Source organism: Polistes canadensis, unplaced genomic scaffold (assembly GCF_001313835.1).
Source record: "Polistes canadensis isolate GaletaPanama2010 unplaced genomic scaffold, ASM131383v1 scaffold_305, whole genome shotgun sequence".
Lineage (NCBI taxonomy): Eukaryota > Metazoa > Arthropoda > Insecta > Hymenoptera > Vespidae > Polistes > Polistes canadensis.
In genome coordinates this window covers 30450-45508 of record NW_014569852.1, presented here as the reverse complement: position 1 = coordinate 45508, position 15059 = coordinate 30450, and the positions used below count along the sequence as shown (strand labels likewise).

Here is a 15059-nt window from a genome sequence, read left to right as displayed (position 1 = left end):
AAAAAGAAACAAAATTATTTTACGAACAACCTATAATATTCTATTTTATTGAAATTTTTGTGTTGTTTATCGAAAAATACTTCGTACATAGACCGTCGTTGCAGGATTCATAGTTCAAGCTCTTCTTGTCGCTTGAAAGGGTAGGTAAATATATAAATATGCAGATTTAAAAAAAGAAACAATGATCAATCCAGCAGCAATATCCAAACGATTTTCTCATATATTATACTAAATTAAGAATCCTTTTGCCATTCTATTTATAAACAAATAAAAAATTGATTTTTATTAAATAGCGAGAAGAAGTCTCCTCGTGCGGGGGTAGGGGGAGTCTTTCCTCGACGAAATTCCGATTTTGCGCAGATTCGAGTTCTTTTATCTACTTTACCCTTTATTTCTTTCTTCTTCTTCTTCTTCTTCTTCTTCTGCTTCATCTGGCTTCTTCTTCTTCCATTTAATTGTATTTTTATATTCGGGGAAAAAAGAAAGAACAAATTTCTTTTCAAAGACGAATTCATTGTTAACGGAAATCGATGAAATTCTTTTTTTATCTCGTTCAATTATTTTTACATCATTCTTAAAATTAATAAAAGGTTCTAAATATTTCAATCAAACGCATATTTATTTCTGAAAACATTTTTATGGTTTCGTTTTATGCACGTGAACGAACATTTAAAATTCTTTTTTTGTTAATACGATATTCAATCATTTTAATAATCCGTAATAGCTTCGCGCATATAATCAAAGTATATTATTTATATCATTTTAATATGAATTTGTATTTGCATGGTTAAATCGATATAAATCGTACGATTGAAAATTATTTACAAAAGTATTTTGAGGTTTACTCGATTAAAGATCTTGTTAATAATGAAAACAAAAACGTAATTTATGTATTTCGTTGACACGTGTTTGTACTCGATTAAATTATTATCAAATTATCATCTCATAATCGATAATCAATACGGAAAATAAAATATTTGATTTAAACTGATTACACGTTTGATAGTATTTAACATTGGAAATTCTCGTGTACGTGTGTGGGTGTGCGCGTTTTGATAATATATTCTATTAATTAATGTTTTAATCAAGATAAACTAAAATTATAATAACAATTTTATATACTCTCGAATTGAATAAAAGGATTTTGTTCATTAAATTAACTTGCTAAATGAATTCTCATTTAATATTACGAATATCGTCGCTGTTTAAACGATATCAAGTTCGCTAAAAAGATTAAAAAGAAACGTAAAAATTAAAATAGGCACTCTAGTTATTTATCTATCGCGCGATATTAAAATTTAATTATTTTATTTTAATATTTTCTCTCTATATTTAAAATACTAATTGTGTTATCAGTTAAAAATAAAATTCTATTTTTATTTTTTATTTTCCGTATTAGATTGAGAATGGATAGTAGGACAAGCAACAGCATTAATAAAACACGAGATGATAGTAAACTTAACCTTGAGTTGAGGTCAACGTGCTACTGCATCATTCAAGCGTACGACTCGGTAATGCAAACAGCTATCCTACAGCTTGACTACTCTCTTTCTATTTTTTTAGGATAAAAAAATAAATACTCTTTTTATTGTCTAAAACAATAATCGTAAGAACGAAATGAAATAATTCATTTTAAATAAAATATATTCCTATTTCTTTTTTTTTATATTAATTTGATGTTCATGCATTTTTGTAAATCTATAATTATAACGATTAAATTTATATAAACCTGAGATAATGCATACAGGAAATATTTTCATTTTGATTTTATTTAACAATCTTTGTTTTTATTAATGTATGTTGAGTTATTATAAATTCCTAATTCTATCTTGTATATAATTTATTTTATATACAATGTCCGCGTTCATGTTCACCTATTCTCTAACTAAAAATGTAAATATATGTTTTAATATAAATTGAAATCTAGGTAGATTGATATGTATAAAATAAATTCTCTAATAATAAAATTATTACTACAAATATATTATTTAAATGTCATAAATGTCCAGGCTTCTTAAAGTGTGAATCGCGAGTAACTAAGTTTAAAAGTCACAGAAATTGCAGCAGAATTAAACATTTTTTAGACGTGCGAAAACCGAAAATTAATCCTAAACCAATTTAACAAAACTACGCGTATGATATGTCTGTGAGTTTATTATAGTAAAAGAGAAGAAAGTGTAGAATCTACATTCAGGCTTATAAAAATATTTGTTAGAATAAACGGGATTTGAGAAGCTGTGATATACTAAATACTAAACTAATACTAAACTATTATCTAATTAAAAAATAATACTATGTTTTTACTTATACTTATTTGTTTATACGATTATTAGTTAACTAGATTTTTTATTATTTTATCTTATAATTAATTATGGATAATATCCTCGTTATGTTTTTTAAGAATATTTTTTAAATTATAGTAATGCGTTTTCTAAAATTTAATTTATGATTTATTTATACCTAATACTATTTCTTAATATTAAAATTTTATTCTAATGATGAGATTCAATTCTTAAATATTAAAATTTCATTTTAGTAAGAACTAAGTGCTATCGCAGACTTTGTAAAATTCCTGAAAATATTTCCATACTTGTTTCGATACTTTCAGCATTTATGAGAGTAAGACTTTGTAAATATTGCAAATATTATTTGCATATCGAACCACCATTATCTCTGAAAGAATATTTGAAAAATTTCTAACATACCAATTGTACAGTTTTGTTTCCTGCCATTAGGGATTCTCCTTTCCTCTGCAGCTTACGGAGAAAGTCATCTCGTCTTCTTTTTTCATTCGCTGAACATTAGAGAACCTTGGAATCCTATGGCATATAAATAATTGATTATTTTAATGCTAATAATAAGATTAATATGATGACAAATATAAACATTTCTACCTTATCAGTTTCCATTCCATAGTAGAAACTCTTCTTCGTGCCAGCAGGATATTTTTCTTCAATGTGTTACCGTTGAAGATGTTTGATCATGTTTGTAGATTCATGTAGACTACAGCATTAACTTCTATGTTGGAAAATAACACTGCATCCAATGCAAATATGCTCTTCTTGGAGAGTCTTCTTTCTTGTAGAATTTTCCTGTAACAAAAACCAACAATGTTGTAATATCTAAACAGGATATGCATGCATATTAATTAAAAAATACTCTAACAGGTTCAATTAGTATAAAATACTGTATATATACTTACACGAATGCTTCTGAGCAGAATTTTATCATTTTTTGATTTAAAATTCATTATTGGAAACCTACAATTAACCTCTTCGAACAAGAATAATCTAAATATGCAAATTATATTAAATAATATTAATTACCTTTCTCTTGAGCTTCTTTTTATGATTACTGGTTTTGAAAATATTATATTTATAATATATTTTTCTTTTCTCGATTATTTTAATAAAATTAAACATTATTTCTTAATCACTCTGTAACAAAACTTTTAAGATAAAGCACTGCATTTTGAACTATGCATTTTGAACTATGCAATTTGACCACTAGGTGGCGCTATTATCGATATGCATCGCCATCTGCCTGTCATCGTAGCCATTAAAAAGTGAGAAATGTTTTGTTGGATTTCGAGTTCTTCGATTAATTATTTATTTAATTGCAAAGGTATGTTTATTTAAATTAATTTTAGATATATATGCATGTTTGTAGTAATAAAACTTACAATTAAGATTTCTAACAAATCTAAAATTAATCGAGATGATAAATAAATCTAAAATTGCATCTAACCTAAATAGTGCAATTTTTGTTTTGGTGTTACTGTTTTATCCTTTTTTACTACTTATAAAAGTGACTTATTTTTTAATTTTATTAGTTTAAACAAATATTGTTTCTGTGCAATGTATAATGATATTAATTTTAAGAAATATAATGATTAGTTTCATTAGATATATGTGTTTCATGCACTATTAAGATTCTCACTTTACATTTATTATAATAGTTTAATAGGTTCTTATTAATTATTTTTATTATATTTGTTTAGTCGTATATTATTTGTTATTAATATTCATAATGATCTTATACTTGTATGTTTCTTTTTACAGATTGTGAATATGACCGTAGCATCAAAAGAAAATGATAAAAATATAAAAATTCATAAGCGTACATACTTGCAGAAGAAGTAGATGACATGATGCTGATAACAAATAATAGTAATACTTATTATATATATAATTATAATTCTAACATTTGCAAGATTCCAACAATATTTTAAATATATCATAAAATGCATAAATACTTCTAGGTCAATGGCTTCGCTTCATTGAAACTAGTTCTTGTTCGATCACTAAAGTTAAGCAACGATGAACATGGTTAGTATTTCAATAGATGATTGCTTTCGAATACCATATGCTGTTAACTCCAGTGAGATGATAATAAATACAGAAATACTTACAATTAATCTTTATTTGTTGTAGAGAAGACATCTAAATAAATGAAGGTAAATCCATCTATAAAGTTATGAAGTTATGAAGTATGCAGTATGAAGTGGAACAAGGCTGAAATTTCCATCGAATGAAAGTTCTTGTAAATGAAGGAAAAGCGGAAGAAGAAAAGTATGTTATATTTTCATATTTAAGTAGTTGTTATTAGTAGAAATATTTTACAATGTTCTTATTTACATTGTGTTTTTAGAAAATTGGAAGGAGAATTAATGACTCAAAATAGAAGAAAAGGTATTACAAAATAAGGTACAAAATTTTAAATATAATTGGTTAAAAACAAAAAAATTGTGTTTTATACAAATGTATGCACAACAGAGTTGATCGAATTTTATTTAAAATATCATATAAGGTAACGAAATTATTTATAGTCATCATAGAGATGCGTTAAAATGCATATCTATAGTATGCTATCTTTTTTTGTTTTTTTTTCTTACTTTCTGTGTAATATTTTCTATTTTCCTTGTAAAAAAAGTAATGCGTCTGTATCATGATAAATACGAGGATTATCTTCATCTATTAAAGTTTTTCTATGTAAGACAAGTACTAATATCAGTGTGCACCATCGTTAGCACCGTTGTAACTCATAAATCACCTGACATCCGACATGAAATACAGAGTACTTCCAATTCTTTTACTGACTTTTAAAAAATTATTAAGATGAGTTACATTTAACATATTCAAATTTTGTTTTTTTTTTTTACTATTGTTCAAATGTTACAGACTCACACATACACATCTGTTGGTAATTATGGCAGTACACTAAATTAAAAAGTATAATAAATCAAATGTATGATTTAATCTATTTATATTATAAAATCAATTTTATCAATTTTTTGATTTGTAGTCAATTGACTGTCATTATTACGAGCACACATACAAATGATATATCACATAGAAATACTGCAACACTCATACAATTTTAATCCATTTCAAACAATACTTCAAGAGAATATTCATTAACTAAAAATGAACTTTAACACCTATCAATAGAATTTTCAAATTATAAACGATTCTATCGTTTTTAACGTGTTCTACCATCAAGCAAGGAATTCATCGACACCATATCTGCCACTAACATACACCATAGGACGGAACAGAGAACAGAGCATGGTCTATAGAATTCACGATCAATCCTATTCTTGATCTGTCAATTTTCGTTAAGGCTTGTCAGTCTTTGAACGATTTCAATTAAATGAACCGATGGGAACTAGTTGACCGTCACCGTCGAAATTTGAAAACGAATATGTTAAACGAGTCAAGCTCGTTTATAATCGATAGAAACGTTTGACTCCAAACTGCATACATATATATATGTATATTTATATATGTACATGTAAATAGAATGTTTGTAAGACAGAAGTAGATTGAACTTATCTAAATTGAGTCCTCATAGTGCTAACGCGGTTAGATTAGTCTCTCTTGCATATAGATCTGTCCGTTTGTCCGTCTGTCTGTACTTCTGTCTGTTTCATTCGTCCATCTATCTGTCCATCTGTCTATCCTCTCTCTCTCTATTCACTACTGTTACAGTACGAACTAACGTGTCACTGCATGCACCGTGAAATTAAATGATCTCGATTAACAGAATCGGTTGGAATATCCTCTCATCGTCGATGTTGAACAAAAGTGGATTTTCACGAAAATCTCTTGGGGGAAAATATTCGTTCTCTCTCTTTCCTATCCTATTTTTTTTATCTTTTTTTCTCTTTTTTTTGTTTCAATCCATGCAATTATCTAACGTTCCGGTACTGAACACTATTACTAATCACTACGATTACATTAGAGAATAAGTATGCAAATATTTTTTAATGATGTATATTAATACTTTTTATTAAATTCTTTTAGATATTATCAATGTATATTTTTAAGTTAAATAAAAGTAATATAATTGAATGGGAAGCAAATATGAATATTAGGCCTCCTGTTTATAATTCTTAAGTATTAAAATTCTTATTTTTAAGTAGAAATAATTTAAATGAAAGAAAATTATTATGAATAAGAATGCTTCTTAGTTATTAAAATATTTAAAAAATTTAGATATTTGTATTTGTTTAAAAAGGAACACTTGGTATATTGAATCGTAGAAAAGACTGCTGAAAATGTTACGGAACTTCTAAATCATTACATTTACTACCGTCTACTACTTTAACTTTCCTTTATATATTACGTATATATTACAAATATATAGTGTATGTAATATATATACAATACAAGATTTAAAGTTACTTCCTTCGTGGTCTATTTTACTTTCGATATCAATAAATTCTCTAACAGTATACGCACATGAAGTTCCACTTAAACCAACTTACAATGCTCACGAATCCTAGACATATGTAATATTGTTAAATAGATGATTTATCATTTGATTTCTTGAAATTATGCGCAACTTCAAAACGATTTATGGAACATTCAATTTTTTATTTTCTTAATTTCATATAAGCATTACATATATATATATTACATATAATTTCGATTTAATATTTTATTAAATACAAAAATTAGAAATTCGAAGTGATCACTGATCAGGAACGTTAAAAAAAAATGTACTTTTGTTTAAACAATTCAAAACATTAGTAGTGTATATTAGAGTGTTCGATATATCTTAACAAATTGTTAATTAATCGAAAGAAATGCCTATTGTTGTCTAAAAGATCGGAGTATATGATCGAAGTACCATCCTCTTCAAAATCAAACAATAAACTGCCTCGTTATCCTCTATGAAAGTTATTTTATTCAATGTTGTTTATAATGACTTTCCGAAAGATGCACATGTCTATACCAAAAATAATATTCGTAATTAATAGAATTTCCTTTTAAGAAAAGTCATATAAATAAAATTTAATAAAAAACATTTCATAGAGGACAATGACTCAGTTCAACGCTTGATTTCGAAGAGGATTGTACACAGATCATATATTTCGAGTTTTTAGATAACAATAGATATTTCCTTTGATTAATTAACAATTATTTAAGGTGTATATCAAACTACAGACCAGTGTAATTTGTTTTAAATCAGGAAATTAATACATCGATTGCAATTATCACTATTATAGAAATAAATGAAATTTTCGGATAACAATATTGCAAATGTGTCTGTTGCATGATTATTAATATCAAATGGTGATCATTAAAATTAATTATTCACCTATCTTTTATTATCTTTCATATATTTCAACTATTAAAAGTTTCATCTTTTTAATTTATCTTTTAAAAAAGTATTTCAATAATTTTATTAAAATATAATTATTAATATAAATTCAAATGTTTTCAATTAATTATATGTATATGAATTTGATATATGTGATATAAAATCTATTTATTCCTTCGTATAACAGTTATGCACATTTTATTTTATGATAGTTAATGGATGATTGTAAAGACAGTAATAAAAAATCTTATATTATTTTTCATATATTTCAAGTAGGTATCAAATTTCGTTGGATAAAAGAGCCATCAATCTTCATCCGGTCTGGAGTAATTTAATTAGTTCACGTTTTCCGCGGTATAAATATTCTCGTATGTAGGAACGGGTATATATCTTAGAAGTTCATTGCTTCGGCCATCCTCTAAAATAAATGCATATTCATGATACGCATAAACAAGGGAAGACCAACGGTTGTTATACACTCTCAACCTACGTATTTGTATATGTAAGGTACAAATACATTTGCACACATACACACACTATATATATATGCACATATACGCATAAACAGACGTAAATACATGCACATAGATACTCGAAACTTTTAAGAGATTCATTTCATAGTTAAGTACCGTACAACGTGGTACGTAAATGATTAAGTCGATTATACGAGGAATGCCTGGAATTTCGTAGCAAGGTTTAATTAGATCATCAATGAGTACGATCGTCGATTGGAAAACGATTGCTTCCCGTCGAGGGAAGTGCCTTCACCCAACGGATTATAAACTGTATTCGAGTATATTCTCAAATTGATTTCTTTTTTTTCTTTTATAATTATCCCAATCGAAAATTCAATAAACTTTACCAGAAATATCCTTTCAAAATATAATTACCCCAATATTCATTTATATATATGTATTTAAACTTAAAAAATAGCATTAATCTAAAGAAATATAATATGTGTGTGTAAAGGGATGAGAGATGAGAGATGAATATGGAACATAATTTTTAGTTAAAGTAATAAAAATAAAAATGTCGACACGATGTCATTCAAGTTTTGCATAAAAAAAAAATCCACGAGAGATTACTTTTTTATTTTCATTTGATATTACATGAGTTAAGAATGAATAATATGAGGGATTACAAAGTTGAATATTTGATCACGGTTGAATAAATAAATTTGATAAATTATAATAATACGTATAGTTGTGTATTAATAAAATCGTCGTGATTGTTGAACATTATCGGTGTGGATATCTTTTATAGTAAAATCAAGTTTGCTTTATGGGAGTGGTGTAGTGATGGTGCTGGTGCTGGTGCTGGTTTTAACTAATTAGGTATACAGAAATAGCATCTCGCTTATTGAAATACTGTGAATCAGGCTTTGTGTGACCTCACGTTATTACTGTGACAGAATTAGTTAACAATTCTCTCTCCCTCTCTCTCTTTCTTTCTCTCTCTCTCGTTTTCTGTGCTAATTACTTCATAATTTGTAGTTATAATAAGATTAATTTAGATACGCGATGAAATACGATAGTCGAACCGTTGTAAATTTATTAAATACATGAAATTCTTTTCATATTTTTACATAGATATCGTGGAAAGGTATTAGTATAACTATATATATAGGGTCGAACCCGATAGGTTCGAGCTGACCCGTTACGACTAATTTCGCATGTCGTCCGGTGAAATGTAGAAGCCAGTTTTATTGGCTTTAGACAGGACCGTACGATATCCCTGGTCATTTTTCACCAAAAACCTGCGCAAAATTTCCACTACCTTGCTGCAGTCTAGCGAAACAAGCAATGAGCAGTTACGAACGCTTACAATGCGACAATTTCCTCTCTATGTATGTATGTACATGTACACATGCATTCATGCATGCGTGCATGCATACAAACGTATCTGGAGAGTACATTTCAAAGTTGCATGGTCAGTGAATTTGTAACAATATTATAAACATGTCGAGAAAATGTTCAAGACGATTATATTATTAATAATAATAATAATGATAATGTTAATAACTATTATATTTTATCAAGAATGTTTCGATTAAATAACATGTGTGTGTGTGTATGCGTGTAGAGATCTTGGTAAAGGGGTTGAGAGATGAATATTATAATATTTATGTGTGCGAAGTAAAGAAAATATATTAAAAATGATTTTATTTAAATTTTATTCTACCTGTATCAAGAACAATTTTTCATTTTATATATTAAAATCGGTAATAATGATTTGAAAAATAATGTAATATTATGAGATAATAATATAAGAAATAATTTAAGATCGGAAAATAAAAGGGTCAGTCTCGTTTTAACGTAAACAATTTCTCTCGCCTTTGTTATTCGCAAAATAACGTAGAAAGGGAAAAGACATGGTTATCGTCGACGTCGTAGCTAGCTAATTAACTTACAACTCCGGAGTTTGTAGGGTTCGTAGATAGTAGTTGTTGTACTTGCTTTCATTTTAATTCCGGATGTATATGTAATTTAGAGAATAAGAGAAGGAAGAAAGGGGATAGGGTGAACGAGTTTCCACGTCGCATAAATCGACGAAGAAGAAGGGCGCGGTTAGTAGTAGAATGCGATTGCTAAAGAATTATGGGTAAGCGTAGTTACGTTTTCAGAGAATGCTAATTTCAATAATAGTTTCACGCGTTTTAATCTTTTTGTCCCTTGTAGAAAATGAACAAAAGACTGCATAACGTATAGAAAGATGAAAAAAGAAAGAGAGAGAGAGAGAGAATAAGGGACGTTTATATAACACAAAACAACAGAACGTAACGTGACACAACAAGGGGTTAGAGGGTGGAGTTTGGGGTGAAGAAGAGGTAGGGAGTAGTAGTAACTCCCGGGTTGGTTGGGTGATGCGCGAATGCACGCGAGCGCACGTTTAGTGTCGAGCTATTATTCGGCAGTTAACGAGGCAAAATGCTCGTGACGATAACGCCGCGGGGGGATGCTCCCAAAGCCAGCCAATAATTATTACACGACTCCACGAAGCGGTTATTGTCCCAATTCGGGGGTCGCTTTGCGGATAATGGCTGCGCTCGAGAGGTCATGTGAGCCTGACGTTCCAGCATGTCAACAGCAACTATGCATCATCGGATGTCTGGCGCACGTAAACGCGTCCTCCTCCATACACCCCTTTCCCATCCCTCATACCTCACCCTTCCTAACTCCTCCTCCTCCTCCTCCTCCTCCTCCTATTCCTCCTCATCTGTTCACCCTCCTCCCCACGCTAGCGATTTCCTCCAGCTCGTATCTGTTATCCGCTTCTCCACCATATCACTCGACGCTTCCATCCACCGTCGGATATACAGGCAAGCTCGTTCATTATAATAAACAGAGGATCGGCCTCCATACGGTGATATATCGATTCGATTTTACGTCCTGTAAGACTTTGATTTTCCATTCGGTCTACGACGATCATCATGACGAGATACCTTCGATACGTTTAACTTATATAATCATTTATTCGATATCATATATATTATGTATTATATATATATATTTATGTATAGGTATTACCGTGACGGGGTTTAAATGTTAATACATTTTTTAAGTTTATTGAAAAGATTTGTTGTACGCGATTTCTATGAATAAATCAATGTTCGTGCGTGGATGGGATACGTGAAATAATTTTGTTTTATGTGGATATATATTTTGGGAAAATTAGATTTTGGATATATTGTCGAAGAATATTAAGTATGATCTTGTTTATATATATTTATATATTCAAAATTAGAAATTATAATTTATTTAGAATTAATATTATTATTGTAACGTCGAATCTCTAGTAGAAAAAAATTGTTAATAGTTTAGTAAAAAAAAAAGGATGTTTTAATGAATCAAATGTGATCGTAATAACGTTAATTTATTTATCTTATTGTTTTATTTTATTACACGTGATTATAATAGTTATAATTTTTTGGCAATTAAAATTGGTGTTACTTCCAGTCAATAAACGTTATTAAGTTGTTAGAAGATTGACGTTGTTCTTGTAATCACAGGTTATTAATAATACTTCGTGTGAGTTACAGGAAATTCGTTTTCAGTTGAAAACGCAAACATAATATAATAGTGAATAGTTTGGTTACATAGGAGATAGGAAGAGTATTTCCCTAGTAATAGTACGATACCTGCACGTGACAACATCATACAGCTTTACTCTGTACTAACTGCTATTATTTTCTCTTTGATCATTTCTATCAAATAAAACGTAACTTTTATATAAAATAATTCATCTCTTGTACCCCCTCCCCCATCTCCCCTCCCCTCCCCTCCCTCCTCTGTCTCTATCGTAGGATTAATAATTGAAATTTAATTAAATGATTTAATAAATGAAATAAATAAATCTTACTGTTGTGTAGCATGAATGATGCTTCGCCCTTTGTCTACTTTTAGGATTATCTTACTTTGATAACTTATCTTCATCCGCTTAGTAAATGATAAATATTTTATCCCCAGTATACCTGCCTGATGGACCTTTATTCGGATGACATCATAAACTAAAGAAAACTTATATTTTATATTTTTTAGTTTATAACTGTGCATGTGTAAATAATATGTAATCTGATATAAAATGTAATTTAAGACTGTGGGTCTCGAAAGCAGCAAGCAACCTGTTTCACGCGATGAAATTTAGAAAATATTATTACTTATGATTTATCTTTATCTATATCATGTAACACAAATATACTATCTATCGAATTAATGACTACACATATTTTGGCATAATTTAAAATGATTTTATATTTAAAAATCGCGTTTGAATATAAATTATATAAATATTTTCTTTTCTAGATGAATATTTTTCCAAATTTTTATACGTATTACAAATGTTTACCCAACGATATCCAAAAAAAATATGTTATTTTTATATAAATCTATATTAAAAATATGTACGAAATGTCGAGGGGGATGTATATTCGTGTTATTCCATACGAGAGATGAAAAGAAATACATGTAATAAATTTCAATAATAATAATAATAATAATAATAATAAAAATCATTTAACGCGCGAGCGAAAAAATCGTTAGAAAATAAAAACGAAGACTTAAAAATATTCACCACACATAGAACGAAAAAATCAGGAAAGTTACTTTAAAAAAGTGATCGATATTATACGGAATGACCCTTTTCGGGGAAATGCCGATATGACAAGGTGTCCGGCACGTGATCGTACTACGTTAGGTTACTTTTAGAAACGTGAAAGAAACGAGTTTAACGTAACACACCTCTGTGAAAATTGCGTCAAGTTTTATAGAAAATGGATGAAAGGGATTAGGAAGTGTGGCACGTATCTCGGAGGCTGCGAAATGTTCAAGAAGAAAATAAAAGAAATAAAGGAAAATAAGAATGAGATAAGTGAGTTAATACCAATCCCATTTCATCTATTTCTCGTTCACTCACATTTTACATTTTTTACCATCACTTTGTCTTACCTTATATCCTGTACATACAATCCTATCTCTTTTCCACTCATTCTTATCACCTACCAATTTTAGACATAACTCGTTCTCTTTCTCTCCTTCATTCCCTTACACAAATATATAAACCTACGTACAAACACGTATATAGAGGTAACTTTAGCAAATGTGTTCTAGTATATAGAGGTTTAAACGTGGTACAAAGTGCAGGCTCGAGCCCTGGGCTGCATATCTCAACCCTAGGAATTGGAGTGGATGGCGAACGTGGGTACAATAGTTCGCATTGTATTGGATCCAGTCGACCGATAAGCTGTCTTTCTCTTTCCTCTTCCTCTTCCTCTTTCTCTCTCTCACATTCACTCTCACGATCTTTCTCGTAGCGTTCTTTTACCGTTCGGTATCCATCCTGTACCCATCCTGTACCCATCCTTTACCACCGATTCCTTCCTCCCCTTCCTTTCATGCTATCTCATTTTCATACGAAGGTTTCGCGAGCACGTTATTATCCGCGTTATGTCCGATAATCTTCGTTATATCTATCGTCTACCTACAATACGCACATATATATATATATATACGTATATAGATAAATGTATATACCTATGTAATATGAATCGTATAACGAATGTACTAGTATTATCGCATATATGTAACCGTAGGTAGTAGTAAGGGCCGATTTTGTATCTGCCTCCTATAAATCGGTAGTAGTCGATCGAACATCGGTTAAAGTGGCCATGCTCGATGCGTGTCACGAATGGTTAGGTGAAAATAGATTGAAATGATCTCTATATATCGAATACTAACGGATACTACGGATAAATCGCGATCGATGAATGAATTGATCGAATCGATCGTGTTGGATCCGTAAGCGTCATCATCATCATCATCATCATCATCATCATCATCATCATGGTTGCTTTAGTTGTCTCGATCGTTACACCGTTCGAGAACCAGCGTTAATGTTGATTTTGAGCTACGCATCTACGTCGTTTCCGCTTCTGCTTCGAATTAATTCCTCGAATATTCCCTTCTCTTCTCAACCACTCACCTTCTATATATATGTATATGTATATGTGTATATATATATATCTGGTTCTCTTTTAACCCTTTCCCTCTCGAACATTCATCCCTGCCAAATGCGTTCGCAGCGTGAACGTATGGCTAATTGTAATTTAATTTTGCGTTTAATCGTACCGAACACTGATCATCCTATCAACATTACAACACGTTTCAAAGTCTTTTAGAGAAAGAGAGAGAGAGAGAGTATTGTAAAGTAGTAGTATAGAGGTATGTTTAATATTTATTTCGTTAGAATTTATTTTTTCCGATAATTATTATTAGATTTTTTATTAAAGTTCATTTTTTAATATTATTAGAGACCTCGATGGTTTCGTTAAGTTTAATAACGATGTAATTTTCATGGGACAACTTTCGTTTCTATTGTTATTTTTTTTAATATGGAAACAAATTTTCCATAAGATTTTTCTTCCAAGACATTATTTCAATTTTTATGAATAAAAATGTGTAAACGAGATATTCAACTTTACGAACAATCGAATAAATTATCTCTATTGCAGAAGTAAGATAGTTTATTTAATCGAATTCAAATAAGTATCTATTGTATTCTATTATATTTTATATTAATTTTAATCTCTAATGTTAAAAAATATACAATATTGTGTGTGCTTCCTTAATTGAATTAACATTAAATATATATATGTATATATCTTTTAAAATATCCCCATAGCGATTAGATAATAATTATATTTTAAGATATATACGTGTAATAACGAATGAATTATTCAGATATTTATTATTAAAAATGACGAGATATTTTTCATCAAACTTTGTTACACATCTAACCTGTTACATCTTTTACGTAAGAGAATGGTTAAAAATGTAGAAACACCTATCTCCATAAATGGCGTAGAAGTTCGTTAGGAAAGCACCATGAAAAATAGAATTATCGTTTAAACCGCGGCCACTGGCAAGTTGGAAAGGGAATTAAACGGCCTTCGTTCG

At 29.4% G+C, this 15059-nt stretch overlaps 2 long non-coding RNA genes across 3 annotated transcripts; one reads left to right on the top strand and one right to left on the bottom strand.

Annotated features, from left to right (window-relative positions):
• Positions 1-600: 600 nt before the first annotated feature.
• On the bottom strand, positions 601-3493 carry LOC106791414. 2 transcript variants are annotated; one of them, XR_001382179.1, is made up of 3 exons: positions 3327-3493; positions 2895-3092; positions 601-2819 (listed from the first exon to the last, which is right to left on the bottom strand). It is a non-coding gene; the product is annotated as an uncharacterized LOC106791414 (long non-coding RNA). The 2 variants fall into 2 exon arrangements; XR_001382180.1 differs by lacking the exon at positions 3327-3493 and adding an exon at positions 3203-3236.
• A 50-nt stretch (positions 3494-3543) lies between these two features.
• On the top strand, positions 3544-5090 carry LOC106791419. Its single transcript, XR_001382181.1, has 5 exons — positions 3544-3624; positions 4062-4169; positions 4262-4328; positions 4434-4571; positions 4651-5090. It is a non-coding gene; the product is annotated as an uncharacterized LOC106791419 (long non-coding RNA).
• The last annotated feature ends 9969 nt before the right edge of the window (positions 5091-15059 follow it).